The sequence below is a fragment of the Coregonus clupeaformis genome, chromosome 28 (assembly GCF_020615455.1).
Source record: "Coregonus clupeaformis isolate EN_2021a chromosome 28, ASM2061545v1, whole genome shotgun sequence".
In the NCBI taxonomy this organism is placed as follows: Eukaryota; Metazoa; Chordata; class Actinopteri; order Salmoniformes; family Salmonidae; genus Coregonus; species Coregonus clupeaformis.
This window is the reverse complement of record NC_059219.1, coordinates 28040511-28058249: the sequence shown is the minus strand read 5'-3', so window position 1 is coordinate 28058249 and position 17739 is coordinate 28040511. Positions and strand designations below refer to the sequence as shown.

Below are 17739 nucleotides of genomic sequence, written 5' to 3'. Positions count from 1 at the left end.
AAAGAGACCAAAGATAACCCTGAAGGACCTGCATAGCTCCACAGCGGAGATTGGAGTATCTGGCCATAGGACCACTTTAAGCCGTACACTCCACAGAGCTGGGCTTTACAGAAAAGTGGCCAGAAAAAGCCATTGCTTAAAGAAAAAAATAAGCAAACACGTTTGGCATGTTGGAGACTCCCCAAACATATGGAAGAAGGTAATCTGGTCAGACGAGACTAAAATTGAGCTTTTTGGCCGTCAAGGAAAACGCTATGTCTGGCGCAAACCCAACACCTCTCATCACCCCGAGAACACCATCCCCACAGTGAAGCATGGTGGTGGCAGCATCATGCTGTGGGGATGTTATTCATCAGCAGGGACTGGGAAACTGGTCAGAATTGAAGGAATGATGGATGGCGCTAAATACAGGGAAATTCTTGAGGGAAACCTGTTTCAGTCTTCCAGAGATTTGAGACTGGGACGGAGGTTCACCTTCCAGCAGGACAATGACCCTAAGCATACAGCTAAAGCAACACTTGAGTGGTTTAAGTGGAAACATTTAAATGTCTTGGAATGGCCTAGTCAAAGCCCAGACCTCAATCCAATTGAGAATCTGCGGTATGACTTAAAGATTGCTGTACACCAGCAGAACCCATCCAACTTGAAGGAGCTAGAGCAGTTTTTCCTTGAAGAATGGGAAGAAATCCCAGTGGCTAAATGTGCCAAGCTTATAGAGACATACCCCAAGAGACTTGCAGCTGTAATTGCTGCAAAAGGTGGCTCTACAAAGTATTGACTTAGTTTTTTTGTCTTATTTCTTGTTTGTTTCACAATAGAAAATATTTTGCATCTTCAAAGTGGTAGGCATGTTGTGTACATCAAATGATACAAACCCCCGAAAAATCAATTTTAATTCCAGGTTGTAAGGCAACAAAATAGGAAAAATGCCAATGGGGGTGAATACTTTCACAAGCCACTGTACTTACCAACCAACTTACCAACTTTCACACAGCCGATGTCTGCAAGAAAACACATCTTTATACAAATTAAAATCATTATTATTACAACATGATTAAAGTTATTTACAATAACATGCAATTTACAACAAGATGTAATGTCGTAAAATACCTACCGCCTTGAGGTGGGGAGTGGGCCAAGCAGTGACAACAAGGGTGGGGAAAACAACAGACAAAACAGATTACGGACGACGGACACCATTTATTTTTAAAATGTTTATTTCACCTTAAGCCAGTTGAGAACAAGTTCTCATTTACAACTGCGACCTGGCCAAGATAAAGCAAAGCAGTGCGATAAAAACAACACAGAGTTACATATGGGGTAAACAAAACATAAAGTAAAAAATACAACAGAAAATATATATACAGTGTGTGCGAATGTAGTAAATTATGGAGGTAAGGCAGTAAATAGGCCATAGTGCAAAATAGTTAAAATTTCATATTAACACTGGAATGATAGATGTGCAAAAGATGATGTGCAAATAGAGATACTGGGGTGCAAATTAGCAAAATAAATAACAATATGGGGAAAAGGTAGTTGGGTAGGCTAATTTCAGAATGGCTGTGTACAGGTGCAGTGATCCGTAAGCTGCTCTGACAACTGACGCCTAAAGTTAGTGAGGGAGATAAGTCTCCAGCTTCAGAGATTTTTGCAGTTCGTTCCAGTCATTGGCAGCAGAGAACTGGAAGGAATGGCGGCCAAAGGAGGTGTTGGCTTTGGGGATGACCAGTGAGATATACCTGCTGGAGCGCAGACTAGGGGTGGGTGTTGCTATGGTGACCAGTGAGCTAAGATAAGACAGGGATTTGCCTAGCAGTGATTTATAGATGACCTGGAGCAAGTGGGTTTGGCGACGAATATGTAGTGAGGGCCAGCCAACAAGAGCGTACAGGTCACAATGGTGGGTAGTATATGAGGCTTTGGTGACAAAACGGATGGCACTGTGAAAGACTACATCCAATTTGCTGAGTAGAGTGTTGGAGGCTATTTTGTAAAGGACATCGCCGAAGTCAAGGATCGGTAGGATAGTCCGTTTTACGAGGGCATGTTTGGCAGCATGAGTGAAGGAGGCTTTGTTACGAAATAGGAAGCCGATTCTAGATCAAACTTTTGATTGGAGATGCTTAATGTGAGTCTGGAAGGAGAGTTTACAGTCTAACCAGACACCTAGGTATTTGTAGTTGTCCACATACTCTAGGTCAGACCCGCCGAGAGTAGTGATTCTAGTCGGGTGGGCGGGTTTAAGCAGCGTTCGGTTGAAAGCATGCATTTAGTTTTATTAGTGTTTAAGAGCAGTTGGAGGCTACGGAAGGAGTGTTGTATGGCGTTGAAGCTCGTTTGGAGGTTTGTTAACACAGTGTCCAATGAAGGGCCAGATGTATACAAAATGGTGTCATCCGCATAGAGGTGGATCCGAGCATTACCAGCAGCAAGAGCGACATCATTGATATACACAGAGAATAGAGTTGGCCCGAGAATTGAACCCTGTGGCACCCCCATAGAGACTGCCAGAGGTCCAGACAACAGGCCCTCCGATTTGACACATTGAACTCTATCTGAGAAGTAGTTGGTGAACCAGGCGAGGCAGTCATTTGAGAAACCAAGGCTATTTAGTCTGCCAATAAGAATGCGGTGGTTGACAGAGTTGAAAGCCTTGGCCAGGTCGATGAAGACGGCTGTGCAGTACTGTCTTTTATCAATTGCGGTTATAATATCATTTAGGACCTTGAGCGTGGCTGAGGTGCACCCATGACCAGCTCGGAAACCTGATTGCATAGCGGAGAAGGTACGGTGGGATTCGAAATGGTTGGTGATCTGTTTGTTAACTTGGCTTTCAAATACTTTCGAAAGGCAGGGCAGGATGGATATAGGTCTGTAACAGTTTGGATCTAGAGTGTCACCCCCTTTGAAGAGGGGGATGACCGCGGCAGCTTTCCAATCTCTGGGGATCTCAGACATTACGCAAGAGAGGTTGAACAGGCTAGTAATAGGGGTTGCGACAATTTCGGCGGCTAATTTTAGAAAGAAAGGGTCCAGATTGTCTAGCTCAGCTGATTTGTAGGGGTCCAGATTTTTCAGCTCTTTCAGAACATCAGCTGTCTGAATTTGTGTAAATGAGAAGCGGGGGGGCATGGGCAAGCTGCAGCGGAGTGTGCAGAGCTGGTGGCCGGGGTAGTGGTAGCCAGGTGGAAAGCATGGCAAGCCGTAGCAAAATGCTTGTTGAAATTCTCGATTATTGTAGATTTATCGGTGGTGACAGTGTTTCCTAGCGTCAGTGCAGTGGGCAGTTGGGAGGAGGTGCTCTTATTCTCCATTGACTTTAAAGTGTCCCAAAACTTTTTGGAGTTAGTGCTACAGGATGCAAATTTCTTTTTGAAAAAGCTAGCCTTTGCTTTCCTAACTGATTGTGTATATTGGTTCCTGACTTCCCTGAAAAGTTGCATATCGTGGGGGCTGTTCGACACTAATGCAATACGCCACAGGATGTTTTTGTGCTGGTCAAGGGCAGTCAAGTCTGAGGAGAACCAGGGGCTATATCTGTTCTTAGTTCTGAAGTTTTTGAATGGGGCATGCTTATTTAAGATTTAGAGGAAAGCACTTTTAAAGAACAACCAGGCATTTTCTACTGACAGAATGAGGTCAATATCCATCCAGGATACCCAGGCCAGGTCAATTAGAAAGGCCTGCTCGCTAAAGTGTTTTAGGGAGCGTTTTACAGGGGTGGTCGTTTGACCACGGACCCATTACGGACGCAGGCAATAAGGCAGTGATCGCTGAGATCCTGGTTGAAGACAGCGGAGGTGTATTTAGAGGGTAAATTTGTCAGGATGATATCTATGAGGGTGCACAAGTTTGCAGATTTTGGGTTGTACCTGGTAGGTTCGTTGATCATTTGTGTGAGATTGAGGGCATCTAGTTTAGATTGTAGGTTGGCCAGGGTGTTAAGCATATCCCAGTTTAGGTCACCAAGCAGTACGAACTCTGAGGATAGATGAGGGGCAATCATTTCACATATGGTGTCCAGGGCACAGCTCGGGGCTGAGGGGGGTCTGTAGCAAGCGGCAACAGTGAGAGACTTATTTCTGGAAAGGTGGATTTTTAGAAGTAGAAGCTCAAACTGTTTGGGCACAGACCTGGATAGTACGATAGAGCTTTGCAGGCTATCTCTACAGTAGATTGCAACCCCACCCCCTTTGGCAGTTCTATCGAGATGGAAAATGTTGTAGTTGGGGATGGACATTTCTGAATTGTTGGTGGGCTTCCTAAGCCAGGATTCAGACACTGCTAGAACATCGGGGTTGGTGGAGTGTGCTAATGCAGTGAATAACTCAAACTTAGGGAGGAGGCTTCGGATGTTAACGTGCAAGAAACCAAGGCTTTTACGGTTACAGAAATCAACAAATGATAACGCCTGGGGAGTAGGAGTGATACTGGGGGCTACAGGGCCTGGGTTAACCTCTACATCACCAGAGGAATAGAGGAGGAGTAGAATAAGGATACGGCTAAAGGCTTTAAGAACTGGTCTTCTAGTGCGTTGGGTACAGAGAAAAAAAGGGGCAGATTTCCGGCCGTTGTAGAATAGATTCAAGGCATTATATACAGACAAGGATATGGAAGGATATGAGTACAATGGAGGTAAACCTAAGCGTTAGGTAACGATAAAAGAGATAGCATCACTGGAGGCACCGATTGAGTCGGTCTCCGCGTGTATGGGGGGTGGGACAAAGGAGCTCTCTAAGGCAGGTTGAGCTGGGCTGGGGGCTCTACAGGGAAATAGTACTATAAGAAATAACCGAAACAGCAATAAGCAAGGCATATTGACATGGGAGAGAGGCATAAAGCAATCACAGGTGTTATTCGAGAGAGCTAAGACAACAGCTGTTAATGGCGACAAAGTTTGGGCTGAGGCTGAACATAAACAGGATGCGGTACCGTATAAAGGAACAGTCCAGCAGGCATCAGCTGTATAGCTGAGTTATCATAAGGTCCGATGAACAGCAATAGGAGAGTTCGGAGGTAGTTCGGGGGCTGCTACAGCACTGGCGAGCAAGAGGCCCGGCTTGAGTGTGCTAGCGGGCTGGGGCTAGCAGATGGATCTTCGTGGTCGACGTCGTAACGGGAAGCCTGTTGAAACCACATCAGACGACGGCAAACCAGTCGTGTTGGATTGGCGGGGCTCCGTGTCAACACTAGGAGGTCCCGTCCGGTTGACAGAGAGGTAGATAGCCGGGAGATGGGCCTGGCTTGAGGCTAGCTCAAGGCTAACTGGTGCTTGCTAAGGGGCAATGGTAATTAGCCAACGACAACAGCCATTTGGTTGCAGCTAGCTGGTTGCAATGGTCCGGCGCTAGGGTCCAGTGATTCCGGTAGAAAATCCGATATGCTCTGGGTCAATAGCACGCTGTGCAGACTGGCCGACAAATTGTCCAGGCTAGAGCTAGAGCTGGCTGGTGGGTAGTGCAGGCCACGGACAATGGTGAAGACGCTAACGGTGGCTAATAGCAAGTAGCCATTCAGTTGCAGCTAGACTAGTTTCAGCTTAAGGTTCTTGATAAAAGTTATAAATAAATAATAGAATCCTTTCCACGTTGGTTGAGGCGGGTTGCAGGAAAATATATTTAGTTAAAGAATGAAAAGTAAAATTGAGAAATATATAAAAAAAAAAAAAACTGGCTATTTACACAAGGACACAGAAAAAAAACACGACCGCACTGCTACGCCATCTTGGATCAATGGACAGACAAATTCACGGACATTGACGACATGAGACAAACAAGACACATGAAAATGCTTGCAGCATCTCCTGCACCGACATAGCTGGTTGGTTGCTGCAGCACCCCTGATACATCACAACAACAACAAATATTAATATTTAAAATAAATGTCCATCAAATTAGTGCACTAGGGCTTTATTACGCCTGTATGAGCAGAGAAAGATACTCCTCAGCAGAGCGGGGAGAAAAATACCCCATGGATTTCTGATGGTATCGTGCCATGGAGGGTTCCTTACCTCTGCAGAGAGTAAGACTGTTTCCAATATCAAACAATCTGTGCCCCCTTTCTGCTGCAGGACGGCCGGCAACATGTAAATGACCAACTTTAATTTTTTATTTTTTATTTTATTTAACCTTTATTTTAGAAGGGAAAACACATTGAGACCTAGGTCTATTTTACAAATGTGCCCAGTCTATACAACATAAATATACACATTATACCCAAACATATTCCCATTAAAATACAAAAATACAGTCATGGGAAGCACAAATAAAACGTCACAAATCACCCAGAATAAAAGTTACATTCCTCCACAAATAAGTCCCCAATCAATACTTTAAGTTGCCAGAATGGCACCAGAACATCAAGATGAAATGTATTTTGAATTTTGTTCCAGCAATACGGTGCATTGGAACTAAAAGCAGATTTACCTAGCTCTGTGGAGACCCTAGATGGCTAAGTGTTGAAAGATGGTTGTACAATAAATCCTTCCAGTGATCTAATAAAAGGTAACTACTTAACGTTACCCTGAATTGTGATATTCTCTGCCCCCCTAGGAATGTTGGCCTCTTGTCGAGATCAGTGGTGTCTTCATGGTACTTCACCTGGTTGGAAAGCTAAATAAAACAGTCTGGCTTGCTAGCTAGCTGACTAGGCAGGCTGAGGTAAATAAGTAGCTAGCAATGTCAATCTAAAATCAACCTAAAAAGAGCTTAAATTATTTATTCCTATTTAGCAATATTTTCTTATATAAAGACAAATATATGGTAAAGAAAGAGTGTTCTCTTTTCGGTCTTCTGAAGCAGTAGTCCTTGGAGAGCGATTCTGAGGTAATAGATTAGCGCGGACCAAGCAAGCGCTTAGGAGGTGAAATAGAACTAGAACTAGAACTTCTCGCATCCTCCATCCGCTGCGACTGCTACAGGGTAAAATAGAGGCAAGCGACCAGCATAGCAACGGACGCTTTGGTTAATTACGTAGGCCGGTGAGTTCTAGCAACAGCCCTATAAGGGGAGGGGGACACACACTTTTTGGCAGATGGACACTATATGGCATGACAGGCCCCCTGGAGATCACGCCCTGCGTGCCAGGTCGGTATTCAGACATGATTACTACAAGTTTACAGTAGATAGATGGCTAGACTAACTTACCTATCAAAAAATTGTTTGCTGACATGGCTAATTGAGTGACTGTGAGTGACTGACATAACAAGAGAAAAACTGCTGATGCACAACCACATTTTGAAATGGCACCTTCTAAATATAAACAGTAAGTTGAGACTTCGTCTGAGTTCCTAAAAAAATAGTAAAAATTGTTTTTGGGTCGGGGGCCCCCTAGCGGCCGGGGGCCCTAAGCGACCGCTTATGTCGCTTATGCCTGGAGCCAGCCCTGGTTGTCCTGCTATCCAGCTGCAGCCAGTGATCAAATCCTCTGCAGCTGGTCTGGTCCCCAAACATTCCTGCCTAGATTGTTGCCTAATCAATTCTACCCCCTGCATACTATTATTGGTGCAAGTATGTAGGAGGACCACCGGAATAAATAATGTCTCCTAACATGCAAAGGCAACCTGATACAGCACTAGAAAACCTGAAAGAACCCATCACAACAGATATCTGTCGCTGGCCTTCACTATGTACTAATGTTTCTCTAACACCAGGGAACCAGATCATGTTTCGTTATGTTGGACAAAACATCTGGCTGCAGTGTTCCATCAACACCTCAGACAGACAGAGTTCTTAAGAAATAACTCCTGAGTGGCGCAGTGGTCTAAGGCACTGCATCGCAGTGCTAACTGTGCCACTAGAGATCCTGGTTCGAATCCAGGCTCTGTCGCAGCCGGCCGCGACCGGGAGACTCATGGGCGGCGCACAATTGGCCCAGCGTCGTCCAGGGTAGGGGAGGGAATGGCCGGCAGGGATGTAGCTCAGTTGATAGAGCATGACGTTTGCAACGCCAGGGTTGTGGGTTCGATTCCCACGGGGGGCCAGTATAAAAAAAATATATATATGTATTCACTAACTGTAAGTCGCTCTGGATAAGAGCGTCTGCTAAATGACTAAAAAAAAATAAAAAAAATAAAAAAAAATAGTGAGCCTAACTCTACCTTAATGTTGTTGTTGTTGTTGTTAGGCAGAGAGAGGCATGGTTGGGGTTAGGGCAATGTTATCAGAGCAAAGGGCACATGCTCATATCTAAGGAGGTGTAATACTGCCCAATGCCTGATTACTTTATAATGTCTCAATCTAAGAACAACCATCAAGCTGAAATCAGATTTATAGACTTAAAAACGCTTCTTCCTTGATGAAGTTACATGGAAAAGTTGTTGACAGGCAGCTCTGTACACATACATTATCATGCAATGATTTAGTCAAGTGCGTAACGGGTTTCAAAATACTAGAATATGTATTCAAAAAAACTTCCTCCATTCAGTTCTAGCTGTGGAGAACCTATTAGAGAGTACCAACGGAGTAGTGGATTCGATCAGATGTGCATGTTGTAAAGGTTAAAATAGTAGTTTTCAGTAGTCATCATTGCATTCCTTTGTCCTACAAAAATCTATAATTTATTTTTAACCAAGGAAAAACATGCTCTTATGATCTGTTTTCAATTTAGTGCCCTCACGTAAACCTTCCAGTAAGAAACATGGCATTTAGGCAAATAATATATTTGTGATTATGGAAACTGATGAGTTCTGTTTTACCAAATGTTATTCCCCGTAAATCTGTTATGGTCAATAAAAACACTATCTTATTTGTAATGTTCTGCCACAGCTTCCAGCTGATCCATCCCTTTGTTTCATACTCCGTTAGTCCTTCCTGCCTTCCCTTCACATCACAACCCACTGGCACAAGATCATTCCTAGAGCATAACTATAATGTCAAGAAAATAAGCAGCATGTTCAGGAGTCAGTAAACTATTTACTACCATTCAGCCACTAGATGAGGCTGTGTGTCCAATGTAAATTGAAGCTGGAGCTTGCAGAGTTTACAGGCTTTAGCTATACTGTAGCCTACTTGATCTGATTCAATGTACCTTCAATCTAAAAATTATTTTCAATATGATAAACTGACTTAATATATATTTGTTCTATTCATGGCAACAATTAGGCTATTACAGTTGATATGACACGTTCTGTATAATTGTTACATATGAAACAAGAATAAAATTGTTCGACATAAAGTAAGACTTATGCCTACACCTGCACACTCTTAGAAAAAGGGTTCAAAGCAGGTTCTGCAGTTGTCCCTGTAGGAGAACCCTTTTTTGGTTCAAGGTAGAACACGTTTAGTTCCAGGTAGCACTCACCAAACAAACACTTCATATTGGTGAAAAGGTTCTACCTGATACCAAAAAGGGCTCTACCCAGCCCAAAAAGGGTTCTACCCAGCCCAAAAAGGGTTCTACCTGGATCCAAAAAAAGGGTTATCCTACAGGGGCAGCCATAGAACATGTTATGGTTCTACTTAGTCCCGTTTTTCCCCATAAGAGTGCAGTACATCAAGAGCTTTGTCTTTTGCTAAAAAACGAGTTCAAGCTTGACTCATCAAAAGCTCTTAAAACACATTTAGCTTTAGAGTTGTCCATGCTCCATTTGTGCTCAAGTTGCTCTGAAAGCTTATGAGACCAGTTACCAGCATATCATTATGGTCTTTTGTGATAATAAAAATAAAAATGTTGAATTAAACATAGCTGACATTGTAACAAAGAAGACTGTCTTGTAACAGTCAGCTGTAGTGCGTTATTTCATTTAGGAACCTCATAATGATTTTAGATTACGAAAACAGTTGTAACAGTGCGCTTGGACCGTTTTCCTTACAATGCATGCTGGGTATTGAAGTATTTTTTATCCGAGGGGGATTCGATTTGCGACTACCACCCATAGTAGGCCATTGAGATGCTCTGGCTGCAGTTGTACACAATAACTACTACTACCGAAATGCCCTCCAGGTTGTTTCCGGTCATTCCGTTAAAAAAAGTTTCGACTGGGAAAAAGTGTTTGGTGAGGAAATGGCTGAGTAGCCTAGCTATATTAAATCGACTGTAACCGATTTCCAAACAAGAGGAGGGCAATTCATGAGTCAGGAGAGAAGGTATGTGAGGTCTGAAGTAACATGGTAGAGTTAAGAATTCCCTGCAAAACACAATGTAAATCGCTCTGGATTAGAGCGTCTGCTAAATGATGTAAATGTAAAAATGTAAATGTTTTAACTTGGCAATCACTAAGAGACAATTCCATTGCCATTGAAAATATAGATTTATAATAACTTTCTTCCAAATGTCATTTTTTTGTGAGTTTAAGTACATATTTATTTTGTTTTTACCGCATAAATCAGTGATGGTGTATTGTCCACATTGATCTCCATTGATGCTCTGTTGGCGTTCAAGCACAATGGATGCGCGTGATGATGCTCTCTAGATGTAATCAGTGGGATGGAGCGGTGATGTTACACTGGGTAGCAATTAGCAAGCCTCTTTTTCCTACAAAGAGGTGAGCTACAGGCTGCTGTTTGTGGTTTTTCGATATGTGGTGGCTATTCTTCATCCCCGTGGGTTGATTACAACGGCGTAGTCTATTCAATTCGATTTTTTTTTGCAAGAATATGATAGGCTACAGCTGACGAAATAGCCAGTTGCTAATTAGGCTAACCAGTACTTGTAGGCTACTTAATGAGTTTGAAAACAGCCGCTATAGTTATCTATGCGGTCCATCATTTGCTAGATTTGTCCACTGTTCAGCCATTAGCAACAGTTAGAAATGTTGCTGCGGCTTTCTTTGATATATACAATAGGCTAAACTGAGTCTACGAATAGGCTATGCCTTTGATTGAACACCCATTTGATGGGTTACCTGTTCCGTTATTCGCGGGAGTTGTATTGCCTAATGTGCTCTGCACTGTTGCCTTTACATGTTGCACTGTAGCAAACCGCTAATCATTCATCCATTAAAACCAACAGTGTTGACGTTGCTACAATGTTGCATTGTAACAATTACACCCAACCGCAACAATGTGTACGGTTACATGCACACAATAATGCGATTATTGTGGATAGTCAGGTTTAATGTAATATAGTTCGATTAAAACGTTTACATGCTTTGCAATAACGATTTTCCTAATCATGTTTACATGGACACATCTGAAATCAGTCTACCTGATGGCACTGATAAATGCAGAAAATTGCTCATCTAAACCTGATGGCACTTTAATAAATGCAGAAAATCGCCAATCGAAATAAACGATCTACCACAGCGAACATGTTATTTTTGGCAAGCATATTTGATTCTGAGTTCTGACATATAAAGTTTGTATGTGAAAACTACTTCTAAAACGCATACATTCAGTTGCGCCGAACTCACTTCACTCGTGCTAAATGCTAGCACATGCGCAGATCAAATACACCACTGGAACGCCAATTAAGGTGTTTACATTACCTAATAATTGGAAAGATTGCTCAGAGATCCAGGTGTTTTAATCGGCGTATGCTTACTTCTATTTTGAATTTACGCACATTAAGATAAGCAGAGTAGGGTGTTTACATGAATATTGTATAATCTGCCTACTTCCATAATCAGTTTAATATCGTATCATTAGGCTACTGTGCTTGTAAATGTACTGCATGTTGCATTCTCCTCCGCCATCCGTAAGCGATGTAAATACCACGCGTACATTCAAATACAAGCTCTACTGGCGCGATAGCCTAGTACTCATAAGCATACACACCGTTCTCCATTTTCAGTGTCGACGTTGTTTTCAAGGGATACACAAGCGAAACGTCTTATATTATTATGATGATGATTATAATTTTTTTTAACGTTTGTAGCCAAAATATGCGTCCAAACAGAGCAAGATAAACTCATGGGTTGTTGTCGATTTGGTTTTGCGAATGGTAAGTTACCATCTAGAGACGAATATTAAGCGTTCCTGTGACCTCAAGTTAGCTTTGCATTGACTTGTTTATGCATGATTTATGTCTCTGTGCTATAGCGAATATGGAGACATGATAGCCTAATATGGATACTACTCGCTCCTGCAGCATCATGGCTCAGCTGTAGGATAGCTTACGCTAGCCAGCAGATCCGAACCGCTTGCTTACGCCTCGATCACACCGACAGTGTGATTGTGCAACAAAAGTTCAACATTCACCCTCTGCTACCATTTATGTCAAGCTGTCTACACATACAGTTTGGTGCATGTGAACTACAATTCCGAGGCGGTGTTTTAACGTTTAGAAAAGTGACTCATCACTTTCAAACCCTTATCTTTAATATCAGCGAGAAAAATCTTTCTAATAAAAAATATACACTTACTGTAGTAGCAGTTTTGCACAGATCCACAAGCTGAGTGTGCCTCCAGTTGACGAACTACACTTCCTCCCCAGTTATGCTTACACACAGGTGTTCGGAGCACGCAAGATAAATAATTACCACTATGTCTTCTGTCTTTCTTCCGTAAACAAGCTATGTAACATGGCAATATAGCCATGTAGGAACCCTAACCCTATAAAGGTGTGTAGTAATTTTATTTGTCACATGCGCCGAATACAACTGGTGCCCAATAAAAATAAAATAAAAAATAGTAACACAAGGAATAAAAAAACTCAAATCATTTCTATAACAGAACTATAATATAAATGCAACATGCAACAATTTCAAAGATTTTACTGAGTTACAGTTCATATAAGGAAATCAGTCAATTTAAATAAGTTCATTAGGCCCTAATCTATGGATTTCACATGACTGGGAATACACATATGCATCTGTTGGTCACAGATACCTTAAAAGAAAAGGTAGGGGCGTGGATTGTGCAGTGTGACACATCTCCCTTGCGTAGAGTTGCTCAAGCTGTTGATTGTTGCCTGTGGAATGTTGTCCCACTCATCTTTAATGGCTGTGCGAAGTTGCTGGATATTGGCGGGAATTGGAATGCGCTGTCGTACAGGTCGATCCAGAGCATCCCAAACATGCTCAATGGGTGACATGTCTGGTGAGTATGCAGGCCATGGAAGAACTGGGACCTTTTCAGCTTCCATGAATTGTGTACAGATCCTTGCGACATGGGGCCATGCGTTATCATGCTGAAACATAAGGTGCTGGGGGCGGATGAATGGCACGACATTGGGCCTCGGATCTTGTCACGGTATCTCTGTGCATTCAAATTTCCATCGATAAAATGTAATTATGTTCGTTGGCCGTAGTCTATGCCTGCCCATACCATTATGACGCCGAACTGCAGTCAGGTCAAGATCTTGGTGAGGACAACGAGCATGCACATGACAGTTTATGCAGAAATTATTCGATTGTGCAAACCCACAGTTTCATCAGCTGTCTGGGTGGCTGGTCTAAGACGATCCTGCAGAAGCCGGACGTGGAGGTCCTGGGCTGGCATGGTTACACGTGGTCTGCGGTTGTGAGGCTGGTTGGACGTACTGCTAAATTCTCTAAAACAACGTTGGCGGTGGCTCATGGTAGAGAAATTAACATTTAATTATTTGGCAACAGCTCTGGTGGGCATTCCTGCCGTCAGCAATTGCACACTCCCTCTAAATTTGAGACATCTGTGGCATTGTGTTGTGGCACTACTGCACATTTTAGTGGCCTTTTATTGTCCCCAGCACAAGGTGCACCTGTGTAATGATCATGCTGTTTAATCAACCTCTTGATATGCCACACCGTTCAGGTGAATGGATTGTCTTGGCAATGGATAAATGCTGACTAACAGGAATGTAAACAAATTTGTACACAACATTTGAGAGAAATACGCTTTTTGTGCATATGGACCATTTCTGGGATCTTTTATTTCAGCTCATGAAACATGGGACCAACACTTTACATGTTGCGTTTATATTTTTGTTCAGTATATATCCCTCTTCAGTGCACATGATTGAATCCTTTTTCATATTTTCTACACCTATTACTAGGCTAGTAGTGGGGTTCGTTCCTATGTGTCTGTACTGTCTGTGTTGGCCACCTCCAATACCTGCCCCATAAACCTGTATCTCATTATCTGATGCTGACTCTTTGTGGCCTGAGAGGTCTTGAAGTTAATTTGCCTGTCGGAGAAAACGCTGTCTCAGTGCTCGTGCAGTTCTCGCCACATCCTATTGGAATGCACTGTAATGGGCCATTAAGAGCAGAGCAGGATGCTTAACCCATCAGCTGGGCATGATTCAATTAGACCAAAGAGGAGACAGGTCTCTGACAAGCCACTTCAATAGCTCTCAGCCAGGGTTTCCGTTAGGAAAGTGTTGCGCCAGACAACATGACCGGGAAGATTTTAATGTACCGGCCATTTGAGAAATGTACCTGACCCATATGCATTGGGTGCATAACCCATTAGGGCGTCCACACACGGTTTTCAGAATGACAGAAATCACATTTAGGTTATGGTAATGCATTTTAACAGAACATGCAACTCATGTAATGAAGCAGCCAATAAAACGTCCTTTTCAAAAATTGGCCACAATGCAATTAGCGGGAAAACACCATTCTAAACAGCGCACCTGATAGCGGATCCATGTGACGGAGATGAAAATCTATGTCAGACACTTAGAAAGAGGGGGAATCTAAAGATAGAACAACTAGGATGGGTTGCTAATATGACTAGGATTGTGCCTTTTGGCTTCTGGACAACAAAATAAAGTTGATATGAAAACCAATAGAACAGGAGAGAAATTACAGTGGTGGGTCCAATGGGGAAGTAAATGAAAATACATTTGCCAAAATTAGATAATTTCTCCTGTCTATACAGAAATATATAAAATCATTCAAAATACTTCACCAGAAAGCATGACTTAGCCAGAGGAATTGAGGATCATTAGGTTTTTGAAATATTTTGCTGTGGATTGTTTTAAAGTAGAAGCTCGTAGGCCTATGCCTATTTGGGAAGCCCACAATTTGGGCAGCGTGAGTGGCAATAGGCATAGCTGATTATTGAATTGCGGCTGTCATTGAAAAGCATCTAAAATATGTGTGAAGATAATGTGCCTTGATTATCATTTAAAATGTTGAGACAAGAAGAAGGGGAGGGGTGTGTCTCTCCAGAATGGCTTATCTGTATCCTGCCAATTCTTGCGCATTCATTGTGTGAATTGTTTGCCCTTTTGATTCCCCATTACATATGTCACCAGTAGTAAATGTACCGTTAATCCCCGTCATTTGGTTGCATTAATTTGGTTGTCACTCTATAGCTAAGGAGGAAGAGAAATGGAAGACCCCTTCCCTTTTTCCACATTTTGTTACATTACAGCCTTATTTAAAAATGGATTAAATCCTTGTTTTCCCTCATCAATTTACACACAATACCCCTTAATGACAAAGCAAAAACAGGTTTTTAGAAATGTTTGCAAATTTATAGATAACAGAAGTACCTTATTTACATAAGTATTCAGACCCTTTGCTATGAGACTCGAAAATGAGCTCAGGTGCATCCTGTTTCCGTTGATCATCCTTGAGATGCTTCTACAACTTGATTGGAGTCCACCTGTGGTAAATTGAATTGATTGGACATGATTTGGAAAGGCACACACCTGTCTATACAAGGTCCCACAGTTGACAGTGCATGTCAGAGCAAAAACCAAGCCATGAGGTCTAAGGAATTGTCAGTAGAACTCCGAGACAGGATTGTGGCGAGGTACAGATCTGGGGAAGGGTACCAAAAAAATTCTGCAGCATTGAATGTTCCGAAGAACACAGTGGCCTCCATCATTCTTAAATGGAAGAAGTTTGGAACCACCAAGACTCTTCCTAGAGCTGGCCGCCCGGCCAAACCGAGCAATCGGGGGAGAAGGGCCTTGGTCAGGGAGGTGACCAAGAACCCAATGGTCACTCTGACAGAGCTCCAGATTTCCTCTGTGGAGATGGGAGAATCTTCCAGAAGGACAACCATCTCTGCAGCACTCCACCAATCAGGCCTTTATGGTAGAGTGGCCAGATGGAAGCCACTCCTCAGTAAAAGGCACATGACAACCCGCTTGGAGTTGCCAAAAGGCAACTAAATGACTCTCAGACCATGAGCAACATGATGAATCCAAGATTGAACTCTTTGGCCTGAATGCCAAGCGTCACATCTGGAGGAAACCTGGCACCATCCCTACGGTGAAGTATGGTGGTAGCAGCATCATGCTGTGGGGATGTTTTTCACCGGCAGGGACTGGGAGACAGGATTGAGGGAAAGATTAACGGAGCAAAGTACAGCGAGATCCTTGATTAAAACCTGCTCGAGAGCGCTCAGGACCTCAGACTGGGGCAAAGGTTTACCTTCCAACAGGACAACGACCCTAAGCACACAGCCAAGACAATGCAGGAGTGGCTTCGGGACAAGTCTCTAAATGTCCTTGAGTGGCCCAGCCAGAGCCCGGACTTGAACCCGATCTAACATCTCTGGAGAGACCTGAAAATAGCTGTACAGCGACACTCCCCATCCAACCTGACAAAGCTTGAGAGGATCTGCAGAGAAGAATGGGAGAAACTCCCCAAATACAGGTGTGCCAAGCTTGTAGCTTCATACCCAAGAAGAGTCGAGGGTGTAATTGCTGCCAAAGGTGCTTCAACAAAGTACTGAGTAAAGGGTCTGAATACTTTCAGTTTTTTATGTTTAATACATTTCCAAAAATGTCCAAAAACCTATTTCTGCTTTGTTATTATGGGGTGTCATGTGTAGATTGATTAGGGGAAAAAATAATTGAATACTTTTTAGAATAAGTGTGTCATGTAGAAAAAGTAAAGGGGTCTGAATAATTTCCGAAGGCACTCTTTAATCATGGCTTAAGCAACGAGGGTTTTTTATTCTTATTGGTAATGAGATTAACTAATATCAATGCGACTATAGAAGATCCTCACAGGAGATGCTGGAAAACACTTGGTTTGTTATTTTTGATTAAAACAATAACGCTATTCATAAATACGAATACAGAACTTGTTTTTGCGTGGATTCCACGACACGGTTAGCATTTAACACCTAGGACCGCTATTTCTTGTCCCGGAATCACGCTTAAGAGACAGGTTGAAGCCTGCTTGACAGAGACGCTAAGCTGCTAGCCATCAAGCTAACGAAGTTGGTACCAGATTAGTTTTGCAATGGAGCCATCTTTGTCTGGAGAACTAAATGAACGGTTCCAGCGCTGTAGGAGCTGTATCTATTACGCTTTGATTCGGGCAATTGTTTACTTGCCGAGGATTATAGGCTTGAGGTGGCTTCCTTGATCACGCCGGTCGTCAGCCTACGTAAGAAACTGGGGAAAACGCAGAGTGGAATGTTTACATTTTCTACGCCGGTGGCTGGACGGCGTTCGCGCTTGTTGGATGCATCTCCGCCTTGTCGTTTGTCATTATCCGACTGGCCGGTGTTGCCCGGAGCTCCCCCATATGATAGCGCCGTCGAAGGAGCACAGCATGAGGAGAAAGGCAATCAACGATGGTCGCATGTCACGAGCCGTGGAAGCCGAAGACAGCGACCTCCCGCAAAGCAGTCTACACTCCCAACGAGAGGCCCGGAGCGGATACAAACCACGAATAGTTTCGCCATCCTGGAGCCTGATCTTCCAGCACCTTTGTCGCTGGGGGTGCCTGTGTCTGCGGCCGCAGTGCCTACTACTACGATTTCGAATGTCAGCAATCTTCCGTCCCTGCTCGGGATCGAGCGGGGCTTCTCCATCTGTCGGGGAGTCCTGCATCCTGTGAAGCGTGGGAGTCGGCAAATTTCCTCATCCTTCTCGCCAGTCGTGATTTTGAGCATCTCCATGGCAAGA

At 43.2% G+C, this 17739-nt stretch overlaps 1 protein-coding gene across 1 annotated transcript in view; it reads left to right on the top strand.

Annotated features, from left to right (window-relative positions):
• Window positions 1-9973: 9973 nt before the first annotated feature.
• Window positions 9974-17739, top strand: part of LOC121543508 (phosphatase and actin regulator 4B-like) — a 60748-nt gene continuing 52982 nt past the window's right edge. The window contains exon 1 of the mRNA XM_045208831.1: window positions 9974-10085. The gene's annotated coding sequence lies outside the window, so the exon portion shown is untranslated. The remainder of the gene's footprint in view (window positions 10086-17739) is intronic.